This window comes from Symsagittifera roscoffensis, chromosome 3, assembly GCF_963678635.1.
Source record: "Symsagittifera roscoffensis chromosome 3, txSymRosc1.1, whole genome shotgun sequence".
In the NCBI taxonomy this organism is placed as follows: domain Eukaryota; kingdom Metazoa; phylum Xenacoelomorpha; order Acoela; family Convolutidae; genus Symsagittifera; species Symsagittifera roscoffensis.
Window position 1 is genome coordinate 37,370,849 of NC_087064.1, and position 15,855 is coordinate 37,386,703.

The window sequence follows — 15,855 nt, forward strand, 5'->3', positions numbered from 1 at the left end:
ACAGACGGGTAGAAAATGTTAGAAAGATCAGTTTTGGCACTTTGGACATTTTGCAATCATGTCCTCTAGGATATCAATCTTTTGAGGGATGTCCATTTCCAGAAGTTTTTCATATTCCTTCAACCATAGGTTTGCCTGCATGACTGCCAGGGATGCACCCATGGCCAACACATTCTTCTGTCCATAACATTTCTTGTTGCACTTCAAATGGACATTACTAACAGCCGTGTACAAAAAGCGTTTCCTTGTACTTCTTGACAAGTCAGGTAGCTCATTTTGGATGTACAATGTTTTAAGCGCGATGTCGATGACATCTTTGAGTGGAACCTTTGTTGTCAGGTTTTTCACATCCAAGGACATGATACTCTCATCAGAGTCTAAGTTTGTATTCTCTATCATAACCCTAGCTGCTTCAGTGCTGGTCCTAATATTTGCTACTCCATTTTATTAAACAATTTTGCCCTACCGCTATTCTCTTTACTCCGAGCTCGCTTAATTCGAGCTTGTTGTACCCTTCGATGATCACGGGTTGACACTACTGCCTGAATTTGGAGACCAATAACTTTTCCGTCGAGATGGTAATGTTCAACCAGAGCTTTATAATCATGTCATTCTGTTATCCAGCGAGCAGCGTTTGTTTGCCGTTTTTCTAGTTTAAGTAAGATTAAAGAAACTGGGGTGTCAAAAACAGGAATTACATAACAAAACGGATTGTACACAAGAGATATACATCTGACACTTCGTTTTGATAGGGGAATTAGATGGAAAGTTTCCTTTTACGCAGACAAAACTGAGGAACCTTTATCAAGTTGAGCGCCATTGTAGTTACTAAAAGATAAGCTTGGAGAAATAAGAACACTCGAGTCTTGCACTCTTTCGTTTGCTAAATTTATTCAATTGTTGCGTTATTTAAAAGGAAGATGGGGAAGATACAATTGAGATTTGTTTAATCTTGTCAGGATGAAAATCGAGACCGTTGAGCTTACACCATAAGGAGACTCCAAGTGTGTCAGACTGTAAATTGTTCAAGCATTAATCATTACAAAAACGTTTTAAGTCATCAGCGAACAGATATAGAATAGAATGATTCACATCATCGGGCAGATCGTTGATATAAACTAGGAATTGTAGGGGGCGAGGATGCGTCCTTGTGGATTAAAACACGCCCTTCAAAGGACAGATAATTTTTTTACACGTATCCTCTGAACGCGATTCAACAAATGATACAATTAAACGCGTCATCAAAACCAAAGTTTTCTTAGTAAAATATTATGAAACAGGGAGTCAAATGCTTTTTGCAAATCAAAGTAGACATCAAAAAAGTCCTCATTAGCTTCATTACAACTATAACGTTTATCAAATTAATTTAAAAGTTTCATGAAACAGCTGCGGTTTTCTTAAAATCAAGTTGACTATACGACAACTTATGCCGAACTTTGAAATACATAATTTTGAAAACTAGTTTCTTGAGACATAAGGACAAACGTGGGAGGATACTGATACCACAATAAATAGTAATGTCTGATTTTGATTTTGACTAAAGTAATGGGATAAGGTATGCTTCTTTCCAAATAATGGGACAGGAATGCCATCAGCTGCCACTTTTGAAGTATCTGGTACATCATGTGACAGATCAGTAAAGTCGTTTTCAGAGAATAACATATCAGAAAGTGGGATAGTACTAAAACCGTGTTGTTTTTGAAAAACAAAGCTTCCAGGCTTAAAACAGACGGGTATAAAGTGTTAGAAAGATCAGTTTTTGCTCTTTGGACATTTTGCAATCATGTCCTCTAGGATATCAATCTTTTGAGGGATGTCCATATCCAGAAAGTTCTCATAGTCCTTCAACCAAAGGTTTGCCAGCATGACTGCCAGTGATGCACCCATGGCCAACCCACCCTTCTGTCCATAACATTTCTTGTTGCACTTAAAATGGACATTACTAACAGCCATGAACAAAAAGCGTTTCCTTGTACTTCTTGACAAGTCAGGTAGCTCATTTTGGCTGTTTAATGTTTTAAGCGCGATGTTGATGACATCTTTGAGTGGAACATTTGTGTACAGTTTTTTCACATGCAAAAATATGATACTCTCATCAGAGTCTAGGTTTGTATTCTTTATCATAACCCTAGCTGCTTCAGTGTTGGTCTTAATATTTGCACCCTCCATTTTATTAAACAATTTTGCCCTACCGCTATTCTCTTTTGCCCTACCAATATCTGTCCTAAGTATCAAAGATTTTACTCCGAGCTCGTTTAATTCGAGCTTGTTGTACCCTTCGATGATCACGGGTTGACACTACTGCCTGAATTTGGAGACCAATAACTTTTCCGTCGAGTTGGTGATGTTCAACCAGAGCTTTATAATCATGTCATTCTGTTATCCAGCGAGCAGCGTTTATTTGCCGTTTTTCTTGTTTACGTAAGATTAAAATACTGGGGTGTCAATTACAGGAATTACATAACAAAACGGATTGTACACAAGAGATGTACATCTGACACTTCGTTATGATAGGGGAATTTGATGGAACGTTCCTCTTTACGCAGACAAAACTGAGGAATCTTTACCAAGTTGAGCGCCATTGTAGTTATTAAAAGATAAGCTTGAAGAAATAAGAACACTCGAGCCTTTCAGTCTTTCATTTGCTCAATTTATTCAAATGTTGCGTTATTTGAAAAGAAGATGGGAAGGTACAATTGAGATTAGTTTAGTCTTATCAGGATGAAAATCGAGACCATTGAGCTTACACCACAAGAAGACTCCATGTGTGTCAGACTGTAAACTATTCAAGCATTAACCATTACAAAAACGTTTTAAGTCATCAGCGAACAGATATGAAACGCGAACTTAAATTGCGCCCTTCAAAGGTTAGATAGTTTTTTAGACGTACCCTCTGAATGCTATTTGACAAATGCGACTCGACAAGTAGGATTTTCAAACAAATGATACAATTAAACGCGTCATCAAAACCAAAAATTGTAAGTTTTCCTTGTAAAACATTATGAAACATGAAGTCAAATGCTTTTTGCAGGTCAAAGAAGACAGCAAAAAACTCTTCATTAACTTCATTGTAACTATAACGTTTATCAAAGTAATTTAAAAGTTACTTGAAAGTGCTTCGCTTTTCTTAAAATCGTGTTGACTGTAAGACAATTTATGCCGAATTTTGAAATACTTATTTTTAAAAACTAGTTTTTTGGGACATAAAGTCAAACGTGGGAGAATACTGATATTACAAAAAATGGTAACGTCTGATTTTGATTTTGACTAATGTAATGGGATAAGGTATGCTTCTTCCCAAATATTGGGCCAGGAATGCCATCAGCTGCCACTTTTGAATTATCTGGTACATCATGTAACAGATCAGTAAAGTTGTTTTCAGAGAATAGCATATCGGAAAGTGGGATAGTACTAAAAACCGTTCTGTTTTTGAAAAAAAAGCTTGCAGGCTTAAAACAGACGGACAGAAAGTGTTAGAAAGATCAGTTTTTTTCTTTCTCCTTGATCGTTTTCCGCTGTTGAGGAATCATAATGAACAATCGCAGGGATAGGAATGGTGCCCGAAGTTTGATTGAGTAGTTTGAAACAATCGCTGGTATTCATTGAAAAAAAGATGAAAAAAAAAACAGTTTGTTTAGTTCAATTGAATTATCCAATTTGAATGAAGAGATGACAGCTTTGTAGAAAAAAATTGAAATTTGGCCAGTCTACGCTTATCAGTAGAATCTATTTTACTGAGATGAGCAGAGTTGCTTCAGAAGTAAAAAAGCATAAATGAACGTTTGTCAATAAAATGGCATCAATAAAGTTTGTGGGAAAACTATCATTCGAAAAAATTTGATAAGTGGCAGAGACAGGATAATGGTCAGAGACAGGATAAAGGTCAGAAAAAGGGTTTCTGTCAACACTGACTGAACACAGTTCAGATTTGTTTGTGAGAGCTAGATCAAGAAAATTGCCAAGCAGGCTCAGAACTAAGTTGCAGGAAATTTAAAATATCAAAATTGACAGTCATGATTTGTGAAACAGTGCCAGAACTGCAATAAGAACGCCAGCAAATACTTGATAAATGAAAATCACCAATAACTGTGGTAGCACCGTGTAGAAACGTTGGAAGGAAATTAAGAATGTAAAAAGAGTGGTACAATGTAAGAGACTTTCGGAGTCTACATGAAAAGCAGAAGAAGCCAGGGGTTATAAACTGAAATGATAAGATTGGGGGGGTTCACAGCATAAAACTAGACCACACGCAAAACAAACCTCGGTTAATGTACAGCCCATGTTGAGACCGGCAGAAAATCTATCACAAAAAAGCAACACCACCGCGGCGCCCCGATAAGCCGACAGTTTGAGAAACAGTTTTGTAACAAGACTCTGGCAAAAAGTTGGAAATACTAGACAGGTTTTAAAGACACAGAGGATATCTGGGGAAAAATATGTAAAGCTTTAAGCATGCTAAACGTTTATCATTACTGATAAGGCTTCTTGAATTCCAACCAGTGATAGTAACCGAACTGAGTCACAGACTTAATTTGATATTGATATTGATTATTAGCTCAAAATATTGATTTTGTAATGAAATCCATGGGCAAGAGTCTCTTTATCACATTATGCGGTAACTAAGGGTTTTTGCAGATATGGAAGAGTAAAGTCATATGCAGATAGAAGTAATGAGAGTCAGATGGTTGAGAATCAAGCCAACCAGATTGAGAAAAATAACACCTGCACAGAATGAACCGGAGTGGAAAATGACTCAAAAAGACTGCCCTCAAATGATCCTTAGGTTCTATCATATAATTATTGAAAAGCTGGGCCCTCGTATGACCCTAAGGCTTTATCAAATAATTATTGAAAAGCTGTACCCTCTTCAAAAATATTTTAGCGCCGAGTTTTTATTTATTCATTAATAGTGCCAAGAGCACAGGCAGCGTTCGCAACTGTTTTTCGAGAAAACTTCTCCGCGTGAAAAAAGATCTGCCCTGGTTTCCTCGGTAGGTTTGCTCACGTTCTTACAAAGCGTAATTAGAAAATCTCAACGTCAAGGCCGGCGGCTACTTGTGCTTAAATAGCTATCGGTTGAAACAAGTTTTCTATAAAAATTTAATCTCTATATTTGTCAGGCTATCGACCTTCCGCCTCGGCTTATCCTAGTAGGGGCTAGTGAGTCCCACCTACAGCTCATGGTACAATACGGAACCGTCTGGTCGCTTCTGATCTGTCCGGTGCAGGTGCCATGGCTCTATAACAAAAGGATTGTGAGTTGAAGCGAGACTTTGCTTTATAAAGGCTTTCAAACATGAATGCCTAGGGAATCTCCCTCCACTTTTGAGAAAAAATAGGACAAGCCATTCATCTTTGGTTACATCGTTTCCGCAAATGCATCTATGTTTTTTTACAATTTTTGAACCTAGGTGGAATCCAACTGCAATTTTAAGCTGCTGATTCGACAATCTGAATCTTAGGTTGTTACACCGTATGACAATTAACCATTGCAAACCGAATTTATACTGGTAAGCATTGATTCTTTTTACATTGGCAGCTTCCATTTTCAAAACTATTTGAGAAACTTCTTTATCAAAACTGGGCTGGGCCGAATTTTTTTTTGAACTTAGATTTTCGGAGCTACTTCTCATTTTGCTTAATCAAACAAAAGTTCTCATGTATCAAAATATGTCCCATCCTCGTCCAACTTGGGATGGTTCGAAAAAATTTGAATCAGCATGGTTTCTCTTTAAAGCGACTTAGATGCATAAAGAAAATCTAATTGAACTAAAACTGTGCAAATCGAGTTGTTCCATTGGGCCATATTGTGCGCTTAACCTCATTTAATTAGTTAAATATAAAGGTTAAAACGATTGATTCATCGAGAGCATCTATCTTAAAAAAAACTCTCCGAAAATCACTAAATCATGTCTCGATTGAATATAACATCAGAAAAAACAACAACAATAAACTGCTCCGAAAACGAGCAAATTTGGCACAATCTAGATACAAGAACCGGTAAGAGCCATGAGACGAATTGCTTTTTGTAACAGTCAGTTTCAAACCAGGCTGACCCCAAGTAGAACAAAAAAAACCGTTAAAAGTTTTCAAATGGGGCTATAGCCCCTCGGTTCCTCGTTTTTTAAGATATGCGTGTGGGGGACTCGAACCCGGTTGACCGGTGTGCGAGACTTGTATCTTGACCGCACGGCCACAAGTTCTTATCTGTTTAAACTCTAGCTTTAAACAGATAAGAACTGGACATTACTAAGAAATGGACATTACTTACAGCCATGTACAAAAAGCGTTTCCTTGTACTTCTTGACAAGTCAGGTAGCTCATTTTGGCTGTATAATGTTTTAAGCGCAATGTCGATGACATCTTTGAGTGGAACATTTGTGCACAGTTTTTTCACATGCAAAGATATGATACTCTCATCAGAGTCTAAGTTTGTATTCTTTATCATAACCCTAGCTGCTTCAGTGTTGGTCTTAATATTTGCACCCTCCATTTTATTAAACAATTTTGCCCTACCGCTATTCTCTTTTGCCCTACCAATATCTGTCCTAAGTATCAAAGACTTCACTCCGAGCTCGTTTAATTCGAGCTTGTTGTACCCTTCGATGATCACGGGTTGACACTACTGCCTGAATTTGGAGACCAATAACTTTTCCGTCGAGATGGTAATGTTCAACCAGAGCTTTAGAATCATGTCATTCTGTTATCCAGCGAGCAGCGTTTATTTGCCGTTTTTCTAAATTACGTAAGATTAAAATACTGGGAAGTCAATTACAGGAATTACATAACAAAACGGATTGTACACAAGAGATATACATCTGACACTTCGTTGTGATAGGGTAATTAGATGGAACGTTCCTCTTTACGCAGACAAAACTGAGGAATCTTTACCAAGTTGAGCGCCATTGAAGTTATTAAAAGATAAGCTTGGAGAAATAAGAACACTCGAGTCTTTCAGTCTTTCGTTTGCTCAATTTATTCAATTGTTGCGTTATTTAAAAAGAAGATGGGGAAGGTATAATTGAGTTTAGTTTTAAGCGCGATGTCGATGACATCTTTGAGTGGAACATTTGTGTACAGTTTTTTCACATGCAAAGATATGATACTCTCATCAGAGTCTAAGTTTGTATTCTTTATCATAACCCTAGCTGCTTCAGTGTTGGTCTTAATATTTGCACCCTCCATTTTATTAAACAATTTTGCCCTACCGCTATTCTCTTTTGCCCTACCAATATCTGTCCTAAGTATCAAAGACTTCACTCCGAGCTCGTTTAATTCTAGCTTGTTGTACCCTTCGATGATCACGGGTTGACACTACTGCCTGAATTTGGAGACCAATAACTTTTCCGTCGAGATGGTAATGTTCAACCAGAGCTTGAGAATCATGTCATTCTGTTATCCAGCGAGCAGCGTTTATTTGCCGTTTTTCTAAATTACGTAAGATTAAAATACTGGGAAATCAATTACAGGAATTACATAACAAAACGGATTGTACACAAGAGATATACATCTGACACTTCGTTATGATAGGGTAATTAGATGGAACGTTCCTCTTTACGCAGACAAAACTGAGGAATCTTTACCAAGTTGAGCGCCATTGAAGTTATTAAAAGATAAGCTTGGAGAAATAAGAACACTCGAGTCTTTCAGTCTTTCATTTGCTCAATTTATTCAATTGTCGCGTTATTTAAAAAGAAGATGGGGAAGGTACAATTGAGATTAGTTTAGTCTTGTCAGGATGAAAATCGAGACCGTTGAGCTTACACCACAAGGAGACTCCATGTGTGTTAGACTGTAAACTATTCAAGCATTTATCATTACAAAAACGTTTTAAGTCATCAGCGAACAGATATGAAACGCGAACATAAATCGCGCCCTTCAAAGGTTAGATAGTTTTTTAGACGTACCCTCTGAATGCTATTCGACAAATGCGACTCGACAAGTAGGAACCTCAAACAAATGATACAATTAAACGATTCATCAAAACCAAAAATTTTAAGTTTTCTCAGTAAAACATTATGAAACATGAAGTCAAATGCTTTTTGCAGGTCAAAGAAGACAGCAAAAAACTCTTCATTAACTTTATTGCAACTATAACGTTTATCAAAGTAATTTAAAAATTACTTGAAAGTGCTTCGTTTTTCTTGAAATCGTGTTGACTATAAGACAATTTATGCCGAATTTTCAAACACATAACTTTAAAAACTAGTTTTTTGGGACATAAAGACAAACGTGGGAGAATATTGATATTACAAAAAATGGTAACGTCTGATTTTGATTTTGACTATTGTAATGGGATAAGGTATGCTTCTTTCCAAATATTGGGCCAGGAATGCCATCAGCTGCCACTTTTGAAGTATCTGGTACATCATGTGACAGATCAGTAAAGTCGTTTTCAGAGAATAACATATCGGAAAGTGGGATAGTAATAAAACCGTCTTGTTTTTGAAAAACAAAGCTTCCAGGCTTAAAACAGACGGGTAGAAAATGTTAGAATGATCAGTTTTGGCACTTTGGACATTTTGCAATCATGTCCTCTAGGATATCAATCTTTTGAGGGATGTCCATTTCCAGAAATTTTTCATAGTCCTTCAACCATAGGTTTGCCTGCATGACTGCCAGGGATGCACCCATGGCCAACCCATTCTTCTGTCCATAACATTTCTTGTTGCACTTAAAATGGACATTACTAACAGCAGAAAATCTTTCACAAAAAAGCAACACCACCGCGGTGCCCCGATAAGCCGACAGTTTGAGAAACAGTTTTGTAACAAGACTCTGACAAAAGTCGGAAATGTTAGACAGGTTTCAAAGACACAGAGGATATCTGGGGAAAAATATCTAAAGCTTTAAGCATGCTAAACTTTTATCATTACTGATAAGGCTTCTTGAATTCCAACCAGTGATAGTAACTGAACTGAGTCACAGACTTAATTTGATATTGATATTGATTATTAGCTCAATATATTGATTTTGTAATGAAATCCCTGGTCAAGAGTCTCTTCATCACATCATGCGGTCACTAAGGGTTTTTTAGACATGGAACAGTAAAGTGATGTGCAGATAGCAGTAATGAGAGTCAGATGGTTGGGAATCAAGCCAACCAGATTGAGAAAAATAACACCTGCACAGAATGAACCGGATTGGAAAATGACTCAAAAAGACTGCCCTCAAATGACCCTTAGATTCTATCATATAATTGAAAAGCTGGGCCCTCATATGACCCTAAGGCTTTATCAAATAATTATTGAAAAGCTGTACCCTCTTCAAAAGTAATTTAGCGCCGAGTATTAACTTATTCATTAATAGTGCCAAGAGCACAGGCAGCGTTCGCAACTGATTTTCGAGAAAACTTCTCCGCTTGAAAAAAGATCTGGCCTGGTTTCCTCGGTAGGTTTGCTCACGTTCTTACAGAACGTAATTAGAAAATCTCAACGCTAAGGCCGGCGGCTACTTGTGCTTAAATAGCTATCGGTTGAAAAAAGTTTTCTATAAAAATTTTATCTGTATATTTGTCAGGCTATCGATCTTCCGCCTCGGCTTATCCTAGTAGGGGCTAGTGAGTCCCACCTACAGCTCATGGTACAATACGGAACCGTCTGGTTGCTTCTGATCTGTCCGTTGCAGGTGCCGTGGCTGTAAAACAAAAGGATTGTGAGTTGAAGCGAGACTTTGCTTTATAAAGGCTTTCAAACATGAATGCATAGGGAATCTCCCTCCACTTTTGAGACAAAATAGGACACGCCATTCATCTTCGGTTACATCTTTTCCGCAAATGCATCTACGTTTTTCACAAGTTTTTGAACCTAGGTGGAGTCCAACTGCAATTCTAAGCTGCTGATTTGACAATCTCAATCTTAGGTTGCTACACCGTATGACAATTAACCATTGCAAATCGAATTTATACTGGTAAGCATTGATTCTTTTTACATTGGCAGCTTCCATTTTCAAAACCATTTGAGAAACTTCTTTATCAAAACTGGGCTGGGCCGAATTTTTTTTGAACTTAGATTTTCGGAGCTACTTCTCATTTTGCTTAATCAAACAAAAGTTCTCATGTATCAAAATATGTCCCATCCTCGTCCAACTTGGGATGGTTCGAAAAAATTTGAATCAGCATGGTTTATCTTTAAAGCGACTTAGATGCATAAAGAAAATCTAATTGAACTAAAACTGTGCAAATCGAGTTGTTCCATTGGGCCATATTGTGCGCTTAATCTCATTTAATTAGTTAAATTTAAAGGTTAAAACGATTGATTCATGAAGAGCTTCTATCTTTAAAAAACTCTCCGAAAATCACTAAATCATGTCTCGATTGAGTATAACATCAGAAAAAAAAACAATATACTGCTCCGAAAACGAGCAAAGTTGGCACAATCTAGATACAAGAACCGGTAAGAGCCATGAGACGAATTGCTTTTTTTAACAGTCAGTTTCAAACCAGGCTGACCCCAAGTAGAACAAAAAAAACCGTTAAAAGTTTTCAAATGGGGCTATAGCCCCTCGGTTCCTCGTTTTTTAAGATATGCGTGTGGGGACTCAAACCCGGTTGACCGGTGTGCGAGACTTGTCTCTTGACCGCACGGCCACAAGTTCTTATCTGTTTAAACTCTAGCTTGCTTGTTTGCCTTTATACTCTGCCTTACTTTTGCTTTGCAACATCCTCCGGCCCTGAAGAAGGAAGAATTGGAGTGAGCTTAATGGTCGGCCGAGTGAGTTCACGCGTTGCGGTTTTAACAAGGGCGGGTTGTCCGCGAACGTTCTGTCCATAGTTTAGCTTGAGGATTCGGGCAAAAGGGCAGTACCTAACCAGACAAATGGGCTCGAACGCCCTTCTTAAGCGCGAAGTAAGACTGAGTGTGCCACTTGACACGTTCATTCAGTAAGGGATTATATTCTCAAAGCCAATTGACCAAACAGAATTAGCTTACGAATGCGCTCGCTCGTACCATTTCTTATAGTCGTCGGGTTTCCCTGGTAAAAGCGAAGAAAAGTTCGTGGTTTTTGTCCACGCAAAAAGTTTTTTCCGGTTAATCTTTTGATAATTAGGTGGAATCCACTCTAACGTATGTACATATTTAAAACCGTTTTTGTTCCCTTTTCTAATGAAAATTTTTCATAGTTTTACAGTAAAGCTATTCCAAGTCCCTGATACCAAGATACCACCTAATGTTCTCGAGATATAAAAGATCCTAGTTTCCAAAATCTAGTACTTTTACCTTTTTTTATCCCACAATTTCTCTCAATATGATTCACAGTAGGCTTTGCGCTTTTCCATGGCCTTCCGCTTTTCAAATTTAACACCTCCTTATACCCTACGAAACGGTTCTGCATTTAAATAATTTTGTGGTTACTTGAATCCAAAAATCCCTAGGCCGTTGAACTGCGAGAAACATTTGGTTCATTTAGTTTGTTATGCCTATCACACCTTATCTGTACTTTCTCTTTTTTGTACGTCAAGTGTGCAATATTCAGCAAAATTATTTTGCCTATTTGAAAAGGCTCCTGATGTAGCCGTCGTTTCTTACTACTAAAGAGACCGTTCACTTGAATTTATTTTTTCAAATCGGTGTAATGAGCAATTTTCCTCTCTTGCTATTTCTTTGTAGCATCATTTCGCATATTCAGTACCTACAGGATTTTTTTCTTGGCTTACACCTATCAGCGAATAAGCCAAAAGGGGTCCAATTTTTTTTCGAACTATTTCTGTTTGCCTTCAATTAAACCTTCTTGGCTTTTGAGGATGGTACCGTTTTCATCCTTGATGTAAATTGCTTCTAGTTTTTGTGTCTGCTGGATACTCGTTCATTAATCTCTGTTATTGGAAAGTCTTGGACACACTTCGTTGTTTTTGCTGATACAGGTAGCGCTTCCAATGTTATGTATTGTAGAGCAATTTTTCGCCAATGGTTAGAATACTTTCTGGATCTATCTTGAAATCCAAAGCAAGAAGGCAGTGTGAGTAGTTTTCCGCCATTATCAAAAGCTCCTGGTCGATCTTTTCGGATTTCAGTTTCCTTGGATTTCGATGTACATACTGCCAAATATTGTCAACGCTAAATTGTCAGCAGCTAAATTTTTGTATATAAAAGCCTTTATGCTTCCAGTTGTTCCAAGCCGTTCTTAATTGCAGAAACTTTTGAGTTGAAAGCTACTCCCGCTGTTTAACAGTCCGGTGACCGATTTGTCGTTTAATTGTAACTCCATATCAAACATTTGGTTTTGTTAGCGGAGAAAACCTTGTTTACGTTGGTTTGCTCCATCTTTTAAACCCAAAGACTTTTGCTTAGTGTGGTGTACATACTGCCGAATATTGTCAACGCCAAATTGTCAGCAGCTAAATTTTTGTATATAAAAGCCTTTATTCTTCCAGTTTTTCCATGCCGTTCTTAAGTGCAGAAACTTTTGAGTTGAAAGCTACTCCCGCTGTTTAACAGTCCTGTGTTCGATTTTTCGTTTAATTGTAACTCCATATCAAACATTTGTTTTTATTAGTGGAGAAAACCTTGATTACGTTGGTTTGCTCCATCTTTTAAACCCAAAGACTTTTGCTAAGTGTGGGTAGAGCTACCGCAAGTAAAACAAACACGGCAGTTTTTTGCACAAAATCAGCTTAGGTTCTTCTAAAAGTGCGTTGCTGATTTTGCAGGTAGATAATCAGAAGGTCAAAAGTATCATAGTAACCGAGGTTACAGTCATGAGTCCCTTCATCATGTATTCCAGTCAAAATCCTTGGAATTTTCTAGATATGGAAGTGATAATGATAAAAGAAGATGTCAAGTGTTTAAGTCCTTTTCAATTAAAATCGATACGGGTTATGCTTCTTCAATAAGAACACGCAACTCGACACGAGATAATATAATATACAAGTGTTACAAGTAAAAAATTTCGTCGAAAGTTATTTTGTCATTTATTGTTCCAAGTACGCAAGCGGCGTTCGCAATCTGTATTGCCATGGAGATTCTCTGTTTTAAAAAGCTGCCTGCTCTGGGTTCCTCTGTGCATATATTTAGGTTCTTACAAAGCTTGCTCAAAAAAAACTTCTGTGCTGGGGCCGGCCGCGCTCTGAATTTCAAAAGCTAGCGGTTGAAAAAGATATCCATCATTTACAAGATCTTTATATTTGTCAATTTTTCGCTCTTCCGCTTCAGCGGCAGCCGTACCAGGGTTACAAACAGACCCGGCATTAATCCTACAAGGAGCTAAGGAGTCTACTACCGTTACATCCCATAAGAGCTGCTTACCATCAGCCCATGGAACGAGCGTCAAACCGTCTGGTTGCTTCTGATCGGTCCTGTAGAGGTGTCGTGGTTCTAAAACAGACGGAATGTGAGTAGATGATAGACTCTGCTTTACAAGGGCATGCACTTTTGAGGCAAGAAAGACCATGCCAACCATCCTCGGTAATGTCTTTTCCGCACACGCATTTATGCCGTTCGCATATTTTTGATTCTAATCGAAGTCCTATCGCAATTCTGAATTGTTGGTTCGACAGTTTTAACCTTAAATTTTTGCACGGGAAGACGTTCAACCATTGATATCCAAATCTATCTTGGAACGCGTTGAACCTTTTTACGTCCGTTGGTTCGAGTCGTAAAATCAAGTCTGCAATTTCGCTGTCAAAAATTGGCTCCGTCCAATTTTTTTGGATTTCATTTTCCGGAGCCATTTCAATTTTTCCAAGGTCAAACCACCGTTTAAGCGCATCATCATAGGTTCCATCCACATGCTCCAAACCAAAGATTTCGCTCAAGGCATCTTTCGCTCCTACTGCTGAGGCTAAGAAAGCGGGTAAAGCGAGTAGACGAGCGGAAGAAACGCCCAAGCCACCTTTGGCTGCCGGGAGAACTGCTTGTAAAAACTGGTTATCATCCATTTTCACGTTAGTGACCTTGCATAACGAATTTCTTAGTAATTTATCGTAGCGTTCCAAAAAATCATTTTGCAAAAAACAAGGGCTCGTACGCAAAAAATATAGGAGTTTTGGCATGCTAAAGCAATTTTTCAGGAGGTAAAAACCATAATGGGCGTCTAGTTTGTCAATGACATCCGAGATTTTTTCAAGCTCCCTAATTTTTTCGTCGAGTAATTCTTTTCGGCAAAGTTCGCCGATTGGAGATCCTAAAATGAGGAGTTCTTATTTTGTTTTTATTTTTATTTTGGGGCATATTTTTCGAAATTGTGTCAAAATTGAATTATACTGTGTACTAGTAGTCGGTCCCAAAAAACAAAGTTCACACTTCTCAGTGTTTAAGCTCAGGCCGTAAATTTGTTCCGATTTCAGAATGTTTTTAAGGTCCTGGAGTACTACCTCATAGTCTTCGGCTAAATTCCCATCATCTAAAAACAAGATGTTAATTTTCGACTCCAACTGTTTGACTAGTGTATGAATTGTTTCCGCAAAAAGGGGTGGGGCTTCAGGATCACCTTGCTGAGTTCCATCTTCTGACATTATGACAGAGCTTCCGTAAAAAAGGTAACTAGGTTTACCATACGCGCAATGGGTGCAATTATACAATTCGGGGCGATTTGAAAAAACATGATTCAGCATTGTTTCTCTGTTTAAAGAGTTAAAGGCATTCTTAAAATCTAGTTTTAAAAGAACAGTACATTTTGGATTGTCGTCGCGTTCAATTAGGTTTCGAAACGAGTGCGCAGCTATTTCTGCTCTTCGTTTGGTACCGCATCCTACCTGTACGTTTCCGAAAAAATTTTGTCGCTCGGAGAGGGCCTTGCTTCCAGCGCATTTAGACGCGATACGTCTCAGCGTGTTGCCTATGGCAATCGGTTTCAACCCTCCGTCTAATTTTATGAGGGCGGTAAGCTTTGCGCCAAAAAAGAAAGGTCTTAGTGGTTCCGGTATTATGAAATATCCAATGAGGTTTATCAGCTTAGTAAGCGATTTCAGAAAATTAAGTCCTGCACTGCCATTCGACTTACTAACAAGATCTTTAAAAATTTGAGGAAATATTTTATCAGGACCTGCTGCTGATCAGTTTGGAAAGGAAATTACCGCTTTGTATAGGTCGAAATCGGTTACGAAAAAACGATCCAACTTTTCTGGATTTGGAGCTGCAAATTTGGCTCGCTGCGGGTGCTTAGACAACAATTTTTGATAGTTATCAGTTGAAAAAAGGAGCTATTTTGTCATCCGAAGCAGCAAGCCTTATTCCTCCCTTTACATTTCCTTCATCGAGCTTACTACTTATTAACTTTATTCTCTGCTCGAGGTCACTCAGAGGCGGGCTTGAAACTTGGGGATGGGGTTTTGGAAGTGACACGTCATTTGCTTGAAATTTTTTATTTATCAAAGAGCTCATGCTTTTGGTCTGTTTGTGTCCACTTTTTTTCGGTTGCTCCAAAAAAAACAAGAACGACGTTAAAAAAATTAGCCATTTTGTAACATCTTCTACATTGTAGACGATGTCATTTATTTTGTCCGACAGACTTTCCGCCAAGGGAACACGCGAGTCCTTTGGTACTCTCTTGAGTACTCGGACATTTGAGATGGCAGTATTAACATAATTGTCTAGCACTAAATCATTACCTATTGTTGCTTTATTAACAGATTTTACATCAACTCATAAAGGACACTGAAACCATTGGGTTTTCTTAGAGTCGCTAAGAGAAATATTTACACAACTGATATGATACCAACTAGAACAACAATCATATCTAATCCAATTTATCAGTCCTGAAGGTTTTAAGCAATCTTTGCTTGTACACTCTTTGTTGTTTTTCCTCATCTTGACGCAGCATAAAGGTAAAAAAAAAGGATTTTGACTGGACTTTAGGGGACTGAACTAACCCATGATAAGCGGTTAGTGGGAATTTTACAAATCAGCAAATAAAAAA

General features: G+C 38.0%; 4 protein-coding genes across 7 annotated transcripts in view; 2 read left to right on the forward strand and 2 right to left on the reverse strand.

Moving 5' to 3' along the window:
• The window catches only part of LOC134841434 (uncharacterized), a 325,189-nt gene that overhangs the window by 309,094 nt on the left and 240 nt on the right, over window positions 1–15,855 (reverse strand). The window lies entirely within an intron of this gene.
• The window catches only part of LOC134841433 (uncharacterized), a 189,579-nt gene that overhangs the window by 173,481 nt on the left and 243 nt on the right, over window positions 1–15,855 (reverse strand). The gene's annotated exons all lie outside the window — the stretch shown is intronic.
• The window catches only part of LOC134841437 (uncharacterized), a 113,317-nt gene that overhangs the window by 75,029 nt on the left and 22,433 nt on the right, over window positions 1–15,855 (forward strand). The gene's annotated exons all lie outside the window — the stretch shown is intronic.
• The window catches only part of LOC134841435 (autophagy-related protein 16-1-like), a 214,249-nt gene that overhangs the window by 75,025 nt on the left and 123,369 nt on the right, over window positions 1–15,855 (forward strand). The gene's annotated exons all lie outside the window — the stretch shown is intronic.